The 18,586-nt window shown below is 38.4% G+C and overlaps 1 protein-coding gene and 1 long non-coding RNA gene across 12 annotated transcripts in view; one reads left to right on the top strand and one right to left on the bottom strand.

Annotated features, from left to right (window-relative positions):
- The window catches only part of LOC309633956, a 46,270-nt gene extending 34,365 nt beyond the window's left edge, over nucleotides 1–11,905 (top strand). Inside the window, exon 2 of the long non-coding RNA XR_014247787.1 lies at nucleotides 3,347–11,905. This is a non-coding gene — a long non-coding RNA (uncharacterized lncRNA). The remainder of the gene's footprint in view (nucleotides 1–3,346) is intronic.
- Nucleotides 1–18,586, bottom strand: part of DENND1A (DENN domain containing 1A) — a 531,128-nt gene that overhangs the window by 325,945 nt on the left and 186,597 nt on the right. The gene's annotated exons all lie outside the window — the stretch shown is intronic.

An 18,586-nucleotide genomic window follows, 5' to 3' on the forward strand; every position in this document is an offset into this window, starting at 1 on the left:
AGAGAAGGAAAATGAAACTCAGTTAGGTATCCGCCCAAAGTCACAAATCTGGTAAATGGGGAAGCCAACACTTGAACTCAAGTCTGCAGGTTCAAAGCCGCTCTCCTTTCACTGTGCCGCACTACCTCAGCTCTTAATTAAGGGCTGGCTCTAATTTCCATCCTGAAAATGGATAGTATACTCAATTATTCTGTTCCCTCCATGCCATGATCATCAATTAAATATGTGAACGTTTCTTTAAAGAGTGTACCTCCTACACCAGAATGTAGCTCAAAATCACCACCTATTCAGACAGGGGAAGGTCCCTGAAAGCAGGTGTAATGGATTGGCAAGAGAGGAAAAAAGGTTTTTCTCCCCACAACCCACAGCTAAGTCTTGAAGGAAACAGAGAAAACAAGAGGGGTTGGGGGGCCAGAAGAGGCAGCAGTCTCCGATGGCCTGAGGTCCTAGGGGAAATGCTCTTATTCTTTAAGGGAGGAAGGTCTGTGCATGCTGAGGGGCCAAGGTGGTGGTGGGAGGTGGTGGGGGGCAGATGAACAAAGGTGAAAAGAGGAGGAAGAAAGGTTGAGACCAGTTACTCTCATTAATGGGCCTGCAACTTCAAATGTCATCAAAGTAGAGGACCAGCTCAGTCTAGCAAAAGATCAGAAGAATTGCCCCTCCAATCCTTTCAGTCACCAAAATACAGTCTTTTCACTTGACCCGCAACTAGTACAAACGTTCGCTTTTCTAACTATCAGGGCTATTTAAAATACATTCAAACCTTTTCGGACTAATCACGGCAGAGTTAATTTCACTTTTTTTTTTTTTAATGGTTTGGTCCATGGTTATTTACAACTGACTCGTGCTTTTCTATGGCAAGTTTTAAAATCCAGGACTGGCTTCCTGCTGCCACTCAGTATCCGTGTGGACTGCCTCAGTCCTGCTGTTTGTGAGTGTACACCTGGGGAAGACAAACAACACTAGTTTAAGCAAGATGGAATCAGAAGACTAAATTAGTCACCTTTGCCCAAAAGAAACGGCATTCATTCATTCATTCATTCATTCAACAAAACATCCCATGAGCATTTAAAGGCAAATGCTAGGGATTTAAGTACAAAAAATAGGCCTTTTAGATTATAAGCCTTCAAGATTTAGATTATAAATGATAGTCCTTCCAACCGTATAACTAAGTGAGAACTATCTTCTGCCTTAGACTGCAAAGCTCACTCACTTGCTCACTTACTCTGCACCTCAACTCTTCCCCTCCCTCTCTGCCCTAACGCATGCCCCCAGAGCTTCCCTTTTGTCCTATCAACTAATTCCTCTAAAATGGAGCCAAAAGAATTTCCAACACACACGTCTGATTGTGCCACTGCCCCAAGATTCTCCGGGTCATGCTTCACTGACGTCAGGTTCAAGTCCAAAAGCCACACATGGCATGTGAGGTCCTTGTTCTCTGTTCCTCCCCACCCAGGGCCACTCTGCTGCAGGCACACTGAGTGACTTGCTGCTCTGCAGTAGCACTGTGGTCCCCTGGTTCCTTCCGGTCCTCTGCTTGCTCTTTCTAATCTTTGTTCCTACCCCAATCCCCAGCTACCTGGGTAACACTCTCACTTGCCCTTTTCATGTCATCTCACTTCCTGACTTCATCAAGTTAAGTGCCCTTCCCTAGGGCTTGGTTGTTTTGTACCTTTATGACACTCAAATTGTTAGCTTTACCATCTTCTCCCACAAGAACACCCCATCTTTGCATTGCCTCGTCCATAGTAGAATGCAATACATGTTTATTGAACTGATATTTATTGAATGAACGAAAGGGCTATAACGAGCTACAGCATATATAACTATAACACACTATCGATTTTATACAGCAATCACACACTACCCTGGTATGACCTTTGCTTGCTGCCCAGATTGTTAAAAAAGAAAATTCCAAATTTTCCTTCCTTCCTTCATGCGTCTTCCTTCCTTGAACTAGTCCAGCCTTTGTAGTCTTAGCAGTTGGTGCTCACTCTCATCTTTAAAGTCATTTGAGATCTTCCACTGAACCTGCATTTCTCATCCTTACCCCTGGAGTTGGAAACTGAGAGCCACAATATAAAACAAGCACCACTCCTCAGAAGAGAGGGAGGATCCCAGAGATCACACATGTGGAACATCTAATCAACTTCTAAAATCACACATACCTAAACTTTCCTAACGAGACATTAGTATGAACTTCATCCTTTAGAAGTACTGAAAAATAAACACTGCATTCTCAATGCTGGCTCCAGGCCAAATCTGTCCTCAACTTTGGCACTGAGAGTTCACCACCTGAAGTGAGGAGGAGGAAAGGGGAGGAGAAGAGAACAGGAAGAGAAGCAGAGGACCATAAAATTGCAAAACTATCCATTGAGCACACTTGAGAAGAAAAGCCTGGTTGATTTAAAATGAAAGCTAGGATGCAGACAGGAGGTGGCAGCATGGACTTGAGGTCTGAGCATCAAAATGCCTGGCCAGGGCTCCCGAGCCTTTTCTTCAAGGCTGTGCCACTGAAGCCGGAGCATAACCTCTCTGAGCACAGGTCTGTCCTCTAAAAAAGGGAGGAGCAACTCACTTTTCTTAGTCGAAAGGATGTTCTAAGAATAAAAAGACAAAAGATGGTTAGCAATTCCTATAAGAATCAAGCTGTAAAAATACAAATCAACTCCCAGTGCTTTCACAGCTGATACAAAATTGTCAAAATCTGAACTTGCATTCTAATTTTGACTAATATTCTAAGTTGATTTCTAATGACTCAAAAACATGAAATTGGCTTTATTGTATACCATTTCAATCTGGCTCAAAAGCCACTAACAAATCTATCTACAAGAAAATTCCTAGCAAAGAGAAATTCAAAAGCAACTCTTAGTCATTTCTGAGATCTCAGTTTCAATGAGTTCTAAGTTTATAGTAAAACATCTCTGCAATTGTAATACCATTCAGAGAGCAATGACACCAATTAAGTATGCCCCAAGCCTCAGTAATTGTTAAAGATTTGGATATGGCTAAAAATTTAGAAGTTGAATATAAAACTCTCTCATGACCCTCATTATATTTTTCTTCAAAAAGTTTCAATATTAGTAGCCTAATTGTGAGTTAAATGCTAAAATTCAGCGACATTCAGAGACAGAATTTACGAAGCCTTTTAAGACACTTAAAAGCTGAGTGGCTCAGGTCTTTGATGTGACTGAATGCTTTGCAAACCAATTGGAGAAAAGTTTCCTTCTCTCCAGTATGCAAAGGCAGCTGCCCGTGACTACAGGTTCTAGAGTGTGATTTGGAAGCATTTTAGCATCACTCTCCTCCTCATAATTCAAACCCTGGTTTGTGTCTGTCTTTATAGGTCATGGTTGGCCAGATGGAAAATATTAAGGACAAGATATTGCAACAAAACCAGAGGCTGTGGTACACAGTTGCAAGCCCCCAGTTAACCACAAGCAGACCTGCAGGTGGGCTCTGCTCAGCTACAAGCAGAGCTCTGGCGCATCCTCTCTGCCCAGCAGCAGGAGGGCCCCAGGCCAGCTGAGAGCAGCCACTGTGCCAAACAGACTGTGCGAGTCTCACTGCTCGGATGCTTCCAGAGAAAGAGGGAGAATCGATGGGCTCCTTTGTAAACAACTTCTTGTGCTTTCAGGCTGTGACTGACTTCAAAGGTTGCATAACTTAATCCTGTCACAAATTATGCCATGGAAATCTTAAGGCAGTTTTCTTCCTGAGGAAATAAATACCTATGCGGTCGCTTATAAACTGGATTCTAACAGGTAAACAGCAAACAACAAAAGAAAAACAAGCACAACTTTTAGCAAGGAAGAAAAACTGCACAGCCAAATATAATTTCTACTCACTATTTAAACCAATTTTCAGTAAAATCTTGCTGGATATTTTTATTAGACCTCAAATTTAAAAAGTTTGGGTTGCACTATGACATTTCTTTCTACGTCTGTCTCCATTAACAGGTCCCGACTCACAGCACTGACTCACCCTCAAATATTTGTTGAATAAAAAGTTTTAATTGCTAATAATGACTAAACTTTATTAAAGGCTTAGATTTCAACAGGCATTCTTCTGAAGTCTTTATGTGTATTAAATTTCTGGAAAAAGTCATTTTACCAAGAAAAGCTCTCATTTAGAAATGATGTAAGACAGGTGTTAATATCATTATTCCCTCTACACAAAGTCCTAGGATAATTCAGTAATAACTTGCCTGAGATTTAATCTAAGTCTGACTACGAATCCAGATTGTTCCACTACTCCATGCTGCCTCTCCACATCATTTGAACGAACTTTAGCCATTCCAAGCATGGCTATTTCCGAAATGCACTGGACCGTGAAGCCCTTGAGGACAGGGATAGGGCTTTATTCATAGCTGAATCCCCAGTACCCAGCATGAAAGGATGAAAAGAATGAATGAAGAGTAGTAGAAGGAAGAGCCTCAGGCTTTTACCCGTTGCCCACATGCAAGCACCCAGGATAGGTAGTGTTGACTCCAAGTGTCAAAGGAGAGAATACAGTACTGGGTGGTTTTGATAACTGGGGGGGGGGCGGAATTCATGCATAAAAAAGAGGTCTTGAGTATGGATTTTTAACCTGGGCTCCAGAGACCACAGAAAGGGTTTTGTGAAAACCCTTAATGTCTATAAAACTTTATAAGGACATCCAAAAACTTTTTTTTTTTAAGATAGTTGCTGGAGCTTTCAGCAGATTTTCAAAGGATACCCATCACTCAAAAAAGTTAGCCCTGTGAGGTAATAAAAATGGAGAGGGGGCTTCCCTGGTGGTGCAGTGGTTGGGAATCTGCCTGCCAGTGCAGGGGACACGGGTTCGAGCCGTGGTCCGGGAGGATCCCACATGCCCTGGAGCAACGAAGCCCGTGCGCCACAACTACTGAGGTTGTGCTCTAGAGCCCGCGAGCCACAACTACTAAGCCCACGTGCCACAACTGCTGCGGCCCCCGCACCTCGAGCCTGTGCTCCACAACAGGAGAGGCCACCGCAATGAGAGGCCCACGCGCCGCGGCGAGGAGTGGCTCCCACTCGCCTCAACGGGAGAAAGCCCACGCGCAGCAACAAAGAGGCAACTCAGCCAAAAATAAGTAAATAAATAAATAAATTTATTTAAAAAAAAAAATGGAGAGGACCTTTTGGAGAGCAGAGTGGGTAAGACCAGGGACTCTGGTGGTCAAGGGCCTGTGTTCAAGACATGCCCTCAGAGCAGCCATTGAACCTTGGTCAGATCACTGTCACTCTGAAGCTCAGTGTTGTCATCTGTAATTTATTGATACCTAGTCATCATAAGAATTAAATGGGATAATGGATGTTAAAAGTACTAGGCATGATACCTTCTCTCTGCCTGGCTGCACTCTGAGTATGTACAGTACACAACAATAACACATGAGCAGGAGATGGTACAGAGCCACAGAAGGGAATATAATGAAGGTAACAGCTGCTTTTTCTTCCCTGAAACTGCTTAGTTGTCAAAGAGTAAAAACCCAGAAAATGTCCTCTTTTTCCAGAGTGTCTACTATAGAGCCTCATTTTTATCATGCTAAAAGTTAATATCCGTACTTTAAACTAGATTTTCTGAAGTAAAAGAAGTTGAACTGTCGTCTCATACGCAAAGCAAAACAAAAGAAATTCTGCAATGCCTGTGACAGCTGTTGAAAGAAGGAAACATGGATTCTGTCTCAAAATTAATCCACCTGTACAGAGAAGATCCTCTTTTTCAGATGCTCCCAGATATATCCTTTGAAGCTGTCTTCTTTGACATCATAGTTACAAAATGGTGCAAGGGCTATGAGATCACAAGCAGATGAAGACTCAAAGAAGAAACATCAAGAAACAATCTTTTACTTGCTAAAGACCCTAAATGATGGGAAAATACCTTCAGAAAACAAAGACTATAAATTAGTGTGAAAGTCATGAAAAATTAGTATTTAATTTTTTCACTGTATCATTTACATTAGCAACAACAACAAACAGGAAGGAAACATTTAGGTATAAAGCTAACAATATATTGTGGGAGTTGTACACTGAAAACTATAAAACACAAAAGAAAGAAATTAAAGAAGTCCTAAAGAGAAAGATGTACTGTTTCATGGATTGAAAGACCTGAAAATTTTGTTAAAATGTCAACTTTCCCCAAACTGATTTACATATTCAACCCAGTATTAATCCAAATCCCAGTAGGATTTTCTGTAGATATCAAAAGCCAAGGAGCTAAAAGAGCAAAATTTATGTAGTAAGGCAGAGGAACTAGAATGGCAAACACAATTTTGAAAAGAACACAGCTGGAAGACTCATGCTGATTTCAAGAGTTACTACAAAGCTAAAGTAATCAAGACAGTCTGGTGTTGATAGACACTTAGACAGGATTGAGTTCAGAAACAGATCCCACAAATACTGTCAATTTTTGACAAAGGTGCAAAGGTAATTCAATGGAGAAAAAGATGGACTTTTCAACAAATGTTGCTGGAACAACTAGACATCTGTATGCAAAGAAGAAAAAAGAAAAAAACCTCAACCTCATACCTTGAAAAAAATAACTCAAAATGGATCATAGACCTAAATGTAAAATATAAAACTATAAAACTTCCAAAAAAGAAAAATAGGAGAAAATCTTGTAGCCTTAAGTTAGGCAATAGTTCCTACATACAACACCTAAAGCATGATCCATAAAAGACTGATGTGTGAAGACATAATCAAAATTAAAATCTTTGAATAGACAAGCCACGGACTCAGAGAAAATATATGCAAATCGCATATCTGACAAAAGATTTGTTATCAAGAATACTTTAAAAACTCTTAAAACTCAACAGACACTTTACCAAAGATGATACACAGATGGCAAATAAGCACATGAATAGATGCTTAAAATAAACCACTCATTAGGGAAATGCAAATTAAAACCACAATGGATCCCACTAACACCTAAGAGAATAGCCAAAATTTTAAAATAGTGATAATACCAAATACTAGTGAAAATGAGGAGCAACTGGAACTCTCATACGTTGCTGGTAGACATGCAAAATGATACAGCCACTCTGAGAACCAGTTTGGCAGTTTCTGGCAAAACTGAATATATACTCAGCATATGATCTAGCAGTCCCAAGAGAAACAAAAACTTGTGTTCACACAAAAACCTTTATGCAAATGTTTACAACAACTTTATTCACCATCATAAAAACTGGAACAACCCAAACATCCTTTGTGAATAGATAAATAAACTGTGGTAACAGCCATACAATAGAATACCTACTCAACAATAAAAAGAATGAGTCACTGATACACACAACATGGGTGAAACTTAATCGCATTTAGCTATGTGAAAGAGCCAGTCCCCAAAAGGTACAGATCATATCATTACATTTTGTGGCATTTTATAAAAGACAAAACTCTAGGGATGGAGAACAGATCAGTCATTGTCCAGGGCTGGGAATAGGAGGAGGGTTTAACTACAAAGGGAATTTGCAAGGACTTAACGGAACTCTAGTTTGATTGCAGTAGTAGATATGTGACCCTGCATTTGTCAAAACTCATAAAACCGTATGTTACAAAAAGTGAATTTTCTGTAAACTAAAAATGACAAAATAGGATTAAAAGTCATGGTATCTCTTAATCTTGAAAAAGAAATAGATTTAAACTTTTCTAATACATACACTTATCTGATTGAATTTGTTTAGGAATGTAGGCTCTGGAATCAGAAGAATTCTGCCACTTTTTAGTTGTATCACTTTAGGCAAGCAACTTAATGTCCGCAAGCCTCAGTTTCTTCATCTGTACCATGGGGACCATAGTGCCCTCTCCCAAGGTTATTATGAGGATTTAATGAGAGCATGCATGGAAAGCACTCAGCAAATTGTAAGCATTTAATAAATATGAGCTGTTATTTACTTTTATGCATATTTTAGCAAGTTTTTTTAAATTATGGAAATAAGCGATGTTACATTCACCCCCAAGCCAGAACTACTTTAAGATTATAATGTGGTAAGATTATATTGTGATACCTGAAACCAAGAGAAGTCAACTATTCAGAGGAAACTGTTCAATATACACAGATGACGAACCATTTACATAGTCATCTAATACCCTGTGCTTTCTTTAGCAGGGCTCAATATTACAACTTATTGTTTAATTATGTGTCTGCCTTCAGACCCTGGGCCATGTGAAGATGGTGAATGGGAGTGTCTTGTATAATACTCCATCACCAGTGCCTACAGTGCAATACCCAGCACCTACAGACACCCAATAAATGTCTCCGTTACCTAAGTCAGATAAGGCAGAAAGTATGTGATGGAAGCAGCACATAAAAGTGGGAGGAATATGGATTTTAGAATCAGATGAGCTAAGTTCAAATACAGACAATATAATATTAATAACTAATATTAACTTATTAGCTAGTAACTATTTGCCTAGGCTCCCTTTCCTCTTCTATAAAATAAAGATATTGTTTCCCTTGCAGAGCTGTTTAAGATAATGTATGTGAATATACAGAGCACTTAGTTCCCTAAACGTGATGGGCTTCTACTGTGGCAAATCTCTGTCTCATTGTCTTATGTTAACACATCCCAAGAAAGGGAAGGGCTTGGGAACAAAGCTTGAGAAAGTTAAAAAAAAAAAAAAAAGCCCTATTAGGTTTCAAGTTGGCCACCAGGTAAAACTTGTATAGGGATCAATTCAATTCTTACAAAGAAGTGTCATGTGTTATTATTTGATCCCCATAACAATACTTTGAAGGACTTATGATTGTCCTCATTATATAGATGGAGGAAAAGAAGTCCAGAAAAGTTAGGATACACTCATGGAGATGTAGCTGAAAAAATAAGAGCTGGGACTTGAACCTTCTGAGTTCCTTCTCCCCAGGAGAATCAAGGGACAAATCAAAGGACACATTCATCTAAGGGCTCAGTGACCTTCCCAATATTAACCAGTTGATGAAAATTAAAATACTCCAATCCTACTATAACTGTTTCTAGATGCTCTAAACCTGTTCATCCAGGGAGGAATGAGTAATTACCATTCACAGAGAGCCCCTACTGTTTACCAGGACTCCGCTGATTTGCAAACACTATCTCATACAACAACACTTCGAGGTGGGTCCTTGTATCTGAATTTCAGAGATGAAAAAAAAAAACTTAGTTTCAAGAAGCGAGGTAACTTAACAAAGATCATAAGTTGGCAAGTGGGCAGCTGGCAAGCAAACCCAAACCTGTCTGATTCCAAAGCTCCTCTCTTTCTACTCTATCACAGCACTCACTGCCAGAAGCTTTAAGATGCTGCAGACTTTGAGAAGCTGGCTTCCTGATCTCCTCTCATCACCCTCACTGCATACATAGCACTCGGTATTTACCTGAACTTCTATAAATTATCCTTTCAAAATGGTAAGTGTTGAGGTATATTTCCTTTTAATAAGTTTTATTATTAACCAAGAATTCTGAATTCCCAAAACAACCTTTTGACCTTTTAGAAAAATCACTGAAGACAGTTAGAACACACTTTTTCTACAATTATACTCATAGCTGGACATGTAGTTCTGATGAGAAATAAAATTCCTTATAATAATTATACATACTAATAGCAATTTTGTCTTTATTGAGGCTAAAAGCACAAAGAAAAAATTGAAAAGGACGTCTCAGTAAGTATTTGAGAACAGATGATCTGTAAGAGCTGTACCGTGAGCTTGGAAGGGCTAACATTATCATTTACCATTTTAAACAGGGAGAAAACCCCAGCACCTTACCCAAAGGCACATAGTGCATGAGTCTCAGAGTGGGGTCTAGATCCAAGGTCTTTCCTCTCCTGATCCAGTGGTTATTCTCTTACTACGCCAGGGTTCCAGGCTAGGTCATTCTACAACATTGCAAGGAAAAAGTGCCCTGCCCTCTTAGTTTCCCCAGGGAGAGCTATTAGGGGAAAGACAGCAATAGCGTAGATCCACTGTCCCTACCTACTTTAAGAATGAAAGAGGTTTCATATTTAATGTTCCATCTAAAAGTGACAAAAATGCTAAGAATCAAAAGCAATTAAAAAAAATTTTAAATACTTCCATGCATTGGCAAGACTGTACTAAAACTTCTAGAATCCCTCTGATCATGCATCTCAAACGCATTCAGGGGAATAAGGAAAGAATCATCCAAGAAACATGAATTATAGCAATAAAGCCCTAATGAACTCACTGGAATTTAATAAGATGACTTGAATAAAAAAAAAAAAAACAGCCCACATAAAATTTGAGTCTCAAGGGACGTTGACAACTATCTAGTCCAACTCCCTCATTTTATAGATGTGGTTGATACAGGTCAGACACCTTGCCCAATGTCACCTGGCCTATCAGAAGTACATACAAAACTTGAACCCAAGTCCTAAAACTAATCTTTCCTATATACTACACTGCTGCCAATGAAGACTGTCTTAATTAACTACCAATGCTGTGATGCTATTGATCTTAAAGTTATAGAATGTCAACGTAATTTATTGGCATTTTTAAGACAGACAAAAATTTCATTAAAGCCAGTGAGGTGAGCTAAGGGAGTATAGTAGTTAATCCTGCCTGAGTTAGAATTATTATTATACTAGGTTAGAATTACTCTTGGCATCAATATGGAAAACATTTAAAAATTTAAAAATTTATCCTTGAATTGAAATCAGTCACTATGTAATTGTGTAGTTTGAATTAAAATTACTAAGAAAACCTAGTTGTGTTTGGAAAAAACATAACAGATGCAAAGATTTTTCACGTGCATCCCTTGATCTTTAAAATAGTATTATATGATAACAGGATGTCCCAGGAAGAGATTTCAAACTCCATTTTCTTCAGGGGATTTAGCAGCCATCATAGCACTTCAAAGGGGGCAAACAGTGGATTAAGCAACTCCCATCCTTTGGAAATATTTTGAAAACAATACTCTTAAAACAAATACACCTGAAATCCAAGTGACTAAATGGACTGCTATTTGGTAACTATTACTGAAGTTTTGCCATTTACATTCTAAGTTATTATGTAACCAAGAAATACAAATATCCTGGGAAATTAACATTCTGAGAAAAATTTTTCCAAGACCATTTAAAAGAGCCCACTAATTTAATGGTCTTAGCTGAGAAAACTTCCTAGAAGAATGAGAAACTGAAATAAGAGGAACAATATCCAGAATGTAAAGTGCTAAACATATTAACATTTATCAGGGGACTCGTAACCAGCATTTGTTAAAGAGGATTTTAAGATTAATAGCTAAAATGAAATTACATTTAAAGCATATTTAAACTAATCTACGTTAGTTTGTACACACACACAGAATCTCAAAAACAGTCACTAAATAAAACTTACGACCCTAAACAACTGTTTGCTGATTCTCCTTTTACAAAGTAAAAACTTGAAGATAAATAATCATCACAAAGCTGCACACTGCTGACATCTGGGCCAGATTACATCAAACACTGCCTTCCGGTTCAACACAGCACAAGAGAATAAAAAAAAAAAAAATTCCCAATTTAAACCTGTCCCTAGAGCCATAAAAAATGAAAAACTGCGAAGTCAACAGCTTCTGGGTTTGTGCGTGCATGTGTACGTGTGTTGGGGGGGCGGGGGGGAAGTGATGTTTTTGTTTGCTTGCTTTTCAGTTTTTACTTCATGCATGTTCAATCCATCTATATACTTTTCTGTCCACCCCCCACCCCTCTATTCATTGGCTTTGTAATGCTCTGAAAACTTGCACTCCAAATTATTAATGGAACAAACCTCATATCCTAAAGTGCCAAAAGAATTGGCTACTGGTACAGAAACAATTTGAAGGACACCAGCAACTTCTGTTAAGGCTATTGTTTTATAGTTAAATGCCATTCAGAGCAACTTGAACTAGACCCTTCTACTATCAAAGAGAGTAATTCACTGGGTTGCCTAGGATTTGGCTGGCAGGCCATCCTAATATTTATCTGAGGACAACTTTCACCTTTGGCTAGAAAACACTAACAGAGAGCTTGAAAATGACCAAAGTAAGGAAAGTAAATACTATGGAAAAAACATAATCTGGATTTGCTGTGGCTATTACTCAAATGATGAAACCTGCAATATTTTGTTATAACACGTTCGCATGTATGCTTGTGTACATATAAATATAAAAGAAGCTAAAAACATTTAGTATGTCTTTTAGCTAGAGTATAACATTCCAGCCTTCACCCTAATCTAGAAATGCTTTCAAAAATAAAATCTGAAGGATGTAACCAGTTTTCTGCCATACTCTCAAGAAATCTGTTGAATAACTCTGATTTCAGTGTTGTTTTTCATTAGCAAGAGGTAGGAAAAGAGGGATTTGTAGAATTTTCAGAGCTGACTTAAGTTTCAAATAATTACCTTATAGACCCTAGAGCAGTTAGTGCAGTGAGGGACTAAGAAGGCCTAGCACAAATCACATGTAGGAGAGGAGGGAGAGAAAATAACAAGCAAACTTCGGGCTTCCTTCCTAAGTGTGAGGATTCTTTATTTTCTTATTAAAAATAAATTTTAAAGCATTTATCTTTCCTAAGCCCTACAACTAAGTTCCTATTCTGAATAAGGATAATCTTCAGATATAATAAAACCAAGAGAGAAAACCAGACTTTAAAGCATCTGGGAGTGACAAATTGAGAAAAGAAATGTGGTAAACCATGGAAAAAACCTCACTCCAGCTTAGATATGACTTGTAGCTGAAAGTTATCTCAGGTTTTCAGGTCCCACTCTTCTGAGATGATGAACTCATAGTATCTTTTAATGAGAGGCTCATATCTGCCTTTGATGTGTGAGAGACACTCCCAGCTGGAGGAGAGTACAAGAAAGATCTAAAATATTTGCTTCAGCTGCAAAGAGCTATTAATGAAAGTTTAGAAAATGAGGTAGCATTAGGGGGAAAATCTTTAGAAGAAAAGATGACATACTCTCATTTTATGAACTCTTAGGGGAAAATATTCCCTTAAAATAAAATCTGACAAATAATCTTCCCTCTTCTACACATGAGAGTTGTTCACCCTCCTCCACCTTGTTCAGAGCACATTCTTAAACCCCTGGAATGTAGGAGACAGAAAAAAGGGCTTCATATAATTTGCTATTCACACAAAACACCAAGGTTGAGACTCAAAATAAATAGAGAGGTTATAAAAACCAACGGATTCATCAGCTCAAATGGGGGAGAGCTTCAGAATTAATACTTGTAAAACAACCTTTAAGTGTGTTTAAGAATGGGAGCACTTACAGTGAAATCCTGTGTGAAAGCGAACTCAACACAAGTTTAAAGAATTCTACGTAATTCTCTGTACTGTGTAACGTTCTAAAATTACTAGCAACTTCTTAACTGACAAAAAGCAAGGAAAAATAGAATCTGGCTTTCTTAATCATCTAGTTATCTAAATATATTTTCTAACAATCTAATCTACTCTTAGTATAGCGCATAGGCACAGAAAACAACCATCATTTCCATAGGCTAGTAAAGATTTTCTATTGTATTTAGAGTTTGGGACACTTTCAAGCACTCTTAGCTGGTCTTCAGAGTAACTACATTCCCTGTATGAGCAGGGAGAGTCTTAGACTCAGCAAAGTATTTGAGACCTTTTCTTACGACTCCCTCTGATAGAGGGTAGGAGAGAAATAAATGATGAAAATAATAAGTTCCTTTCTGAAAAACAATTCTGTGTTTCTAACGCCTAAATCAGGTGTTTCATATAACATTTTTACCTATATGTTAACAACTTCACAAAGTAGATCTCATTATCTTTATTTTATAGATGTGGGAAATGAGGAACAGAAAAAGTTAAGTGATTTGATTTGTCATGTGGCTAATTTGAATTTGAATCTAGTTCTGACTAAATCTAAAAGCTTTGCGTTAGAACTTTAGGTAATTAAAACATGAGGGCATCATCTACCTTCTGTGGGAGTAGTAAATGCTCTGAGGTAAGGGTTTTGAGGAAGAGATATTATTTGTGTGTGTGTGAACGGGCAAATACTGAGACTGGGAAATAAGTTTTCTTTACCAATTTTATTCATTCAACAAATACTTATGGAGCACCTACGATAGATCAGGTACTCTTATGCGTTCTCTTTTAATCACATCTAAATTCTTATAAAGTCTCTAGGAAATTATATAATTTCTCTTCGTAGAGTTTCCATATTCCTAGCCTATGTGCCATTGATTCTTAGGCCAATGTGACATTCCTTTTTCTCCTCACACATGCCTGACTGAAATCACAACAAACCTCAGCAGCTTTTAGAAGTGATAAGTTTGTTGGAGTATTTATGTTAAAAATAACAACTTCAACAGCATAACTAGAAATAAATATTATATTCCAACAACCAAAATTTAACAAGTAGTCAAGTAGACAGAGATGTAGACTGATATGACTGTATATCTCAGGATGACAACTGATAACCAAGATAGCTTTCCCAGCCACCATCAACATGTTACAGTATTAAAATAAATCAACTTTGTAAGCAGAATAACTGCTTTCTCTTTCTAGTCTGATTAACTTATTCATTTTTTCAAAATATTCTATTTGCCTCCCTGTCTTTAAATTCAGATAATGTAGTCTTTGGATTAAAGACAAAAACTAGAGAAAATATTAGTCTCTAGTCTCAATTACTATGCTGGTTTGCAGGGGCAGCAAATCATTTAAGGCCTTTTCTTACGATTCCTTTTGATAGAGAGCAAGGGAGAAGAAACTGCTTAACATCCTCATGCCTCAGTTTCCTCAACCAGTGAAATGAAGAGATATCCTGACTACCCCTTCAGCTTGATAGAAACTGAAATTTGTTAAGTAAAACTCCAGAGTGGATGCTGAGTACCATCCAAAAATGTGTTGTTCTATATTTGAGCAACACAACACCAATGAAAAGATTAAAACAAGGGTTTTGAGGAAAGAAGGGAAAGGCCAGAATCATTGCCATCAAAAAGAAAGTGCAGTCATTTTCTCTTTTTCCTTATGCTGAGAGAGAATTCTGAATTGTCTACCCCTGCCAGAACACTAGGAAGATGTGTCCAATTCAGGCCACAGTGTTGCTTTTGGAGTGAAGGGGTATCGCAGTGCTCTGGAGTTCAGTTTCCTCTGCACATACACAAACACAAGTGCACAGCGCCCCAACGCTGTTTGTCCCCTCGGCTTCACAGCCCTGCCAGTTGGCAAACCCAAGCCAGGAAGTTGTCAATTCCAATTGCGTTTAAGGCCATGTAGTCTTATTAAAGAAGCCTTGCTGGTTAAGGGGCGTCCTCTGTTTCCAAAGCATGGGAAAAAAAAAAAAAAAGGGCTCTGCTTAGATTGGAGCTGGCAACTTTCACTGACTAGAGTTTTCAAAGAGCTATGAATGAGTTTAACAAAGGAGGTCTGTGGCTAGTTTCTGGCTGAAGTCCATGTCAACAGTTTTTAAGGTCACAGGCCACACTAACTAACATTTATTCCCAGCAGACCCTGTTCTAAACACAAGCTGTAAGTAGTACAAATTTGGAATTTTTCTGTAATCCCTTGAGATATTCCTGATCCTTCCACATGTTTCTGCTCAATTAGAAACAATTCTCACTTTGCACCACAAGAGAGGCCGTGCTCAGCAATCTCAGTCCATCCTTAGGGTAGATGAACAAAAACCTGGCAAATCAAAGGGCTCAAGTGGGGAAGGGAAGGAATTCAGCTGGATCACACTGAAAAGTGCAGACAGCTCCCCAGGGGCTCAGTTTGTGAAAGCATAAAACGGGTTATGACAGAGATCCTGAGGCCACAAAAAGCAGGTTTGAGGCACGAATTGGGAATAGGTTCCCAGTCCTTTCACACAAATAAGATAGAAATTTCTGAGAAAATTAAAAGGCCAACTAGGTGAGTATAAAACAGTGATAATCTATAGGATAGGTGCTAAATATCCCACTGTGAAATTAATGCAATCATTTCTCAGTTAAGATGAACTCTTACTCATTTTTAGTGTTTCTAAAATCAAGATGCTTCTTGAAATCAATCTGAAAATTCAGTACAGCCCCTTTTTAGCCCCTGAAAATCTGTTTTTACCTCTATGGTACACTTTATAGCTGATAGCATTTTTAAATCTTGCAAGGCAACATGGGAATAATTACTTGGAATTGAGCACCAAAAATCTCATTTAATCTTCACGGCTACTATGGGAAGTATTTTCTGTTTTACGGATGAGGAAACTGAGGCTCAGAAAGGTGAAGTGACTTTCTTCCATTCCTATGCCTAGTAAGTAGTAGAACCAAAATTTGAACACAGGTCTTATTCCAGAGCTCAAGTCCATTCTGCAAACTTAGGAGGAGAAAAACACATACTAGAGCATCAGTGGTCATTTTGGTAGTTAAAGTACTACCATTTGTGGCATTCTATACTGGGAATCATGTTCTATATGAAGGTAGTTATCATTTTTCTAAATTAAAAAACACATAAACTGTGGTGCAATAAATATTTGGATTGAACTTGACAGGATAAAACTGCAAGAACTACTTCATTAAAAAATACAAAAAAGAAAATTTAAAACACCCGTGATCCCATTACCTAACTAGTCTCATTGTTAATGCTTTGATATTCAACCACCAGGTTTTTTTTCTATAAATTTCTTACAAAATAGAGATATCATAAATGAAAATTCATCTCTTGCTTTTTTTGCATAACACTATGTCCTAGATATTTTCCATGTCATTAATCACCGAAAACATAATTTTAATGGTATTAACCTAGCTATCTCCCTCCATTAATTGTTTCTAATTTTTCATTCTATGTGCTATAAAAGACATCCTCATACATGTATCTATACAAATATTTGAGTTTTCCTTAGAAGATTCCAAAAATGGGAATAATTTTTAAAGTTTTGAAAATACATTGCCAACTGTTTTCCAGGAATGTTGCATCATTCTCCACCCTGACCCACTGTGTGTAAGTGCCCACCTCATGGTCACCAAGTATCATCTTCAAGTTGATGCGACCAGGCTCACATAGACTTGGTTATGTACATGCCCACACAAATCACATCTATGACAATGACATGTATGTGTTACAACTGGTCTATCCTTCTTTTGATAACTCCTGCACTATGTAATGTTGTAAGGTACCAGTGACTACCTTATCAAGATTTTTTGCCTATATTATCTCTAGTCCTCACTCCAAAAAAAGCAGATATGAGGAAATTAAGGCTCAAAAAGAGGAAATGGAGCACCTAAAAGCACACTTCTACATCAGCTGGACTAGGACTCAAGTCCTGCTCTGACTCCAGACCATGCTCTTTATGCCGTGCCACCTTACAGCTCATTTTACATCAGAGATGATCAACTTGCCTCTTCCAACCCCAGCACTGTCTCTTTCTCTAGCAATGCCTCTTCAGACAATGAGGCCAGACTAATCTTTAGGGAAATAAAGAGGGACAACACCTAGATCTCACAGACTTTGTGAAAGGAGAATAGCAAGCTGCAGGTCTTCTTTAAAAAGCAAGACGGGGAAGCAGTGTAGGACTAGAAGGACGCTTACACACAGCTGGCAGAACCATAAAATGGCACAGCCACCTTAGAAAACAATGTGGCATTATCCAGGAAAGTTGAAGATGTATGTACCCAAGACATTTGGCTATTCCACTCCTAGGTTCATACACCAAAGAACCTAGTGCCTTTGTGTACCAGGATATCTGTTCAAAAATGTTCATTAATGCCATGAACTGGAAACAGCCCAAATGGCTACCTACAGTTGAATGTATGAACAAACTGTAGTATGGTCATACAATATGGAACACCTATATAGCAAAGAAAAGAAACAGCATAGATAAATCTCAAAAATTAAGCAAAAGAAGACTTAAAATAACAATTCCAAATTGTATAATTCAATTCATACAGGTTCCAAGCCAGACAAAACCATACCATATTATTCAGGGATACATACATAGGCGAAAAAATTATTCTGGGGTGCTGGAAATTTCTTAACTTAGTGATTACTTGAGTATTTGTTACGTAAGTGTGTACTTACGTGAGTATATATAATATATATGTACACTTATGTATATATACTTATGTGTGTACATACAGTTAAAATCAGTGCACTTTCTTTTTGCAGGTTACAGTTCACAGTTTACAAAAGAAAGGCACAGGGTTGTAGTTAAACACTTACACAGTAGATATAACACACAAAGAACTTTATCAAGTGCTGTTTTATGAGTCATCACAACAAAATTCTCAGTTAGTACTATCCTCAATTCATCATTGAAATAACTGAGACAAAGATGAATGAACCAGGGACTCCCCTAGTGGTGCAGTGGTTAAGAATCCGCCTGCCAACGCAGGGGATGCAGGTTCCATCCCTGGTCCGGGAAGATCTCACATGCTGCGGAGCAACTAAACCCTTGTGCCACAACTACTAAGCCTGTGCTCTAGAGCCCATGAGCCACAACTACTGAGCCCACGTGCCACAACTACTGAAGCCCGCGCACCCAGAGCCCATGCTCCGCAACGAGAAGCCCGCACACCACAACAAAGAGTAGCCCCCGCTCACCCAAGCTAGAGAAAGCCTGCGCGCAGCAACGAAGACCCAACGCAGACAATAAATAAATAAATAAATAAATAGATGTTCCTTTAAAAAAAGAAAAAAGATGAATG

This window comes from Balaenoptera borealis (genome assembly GCF_965194805.1).
Source record: "Balaenoptera borealis genome assembly, chromosome: 8".
In the NCBI taxonomy this organism is placed as follows: domain Eukaryota; kingdom Metazoa; phylum Chordata; class Mammalia; order Artiodactyla; family Balaenopteridae; genus Balaenoptera; species Balaenoptera borealis.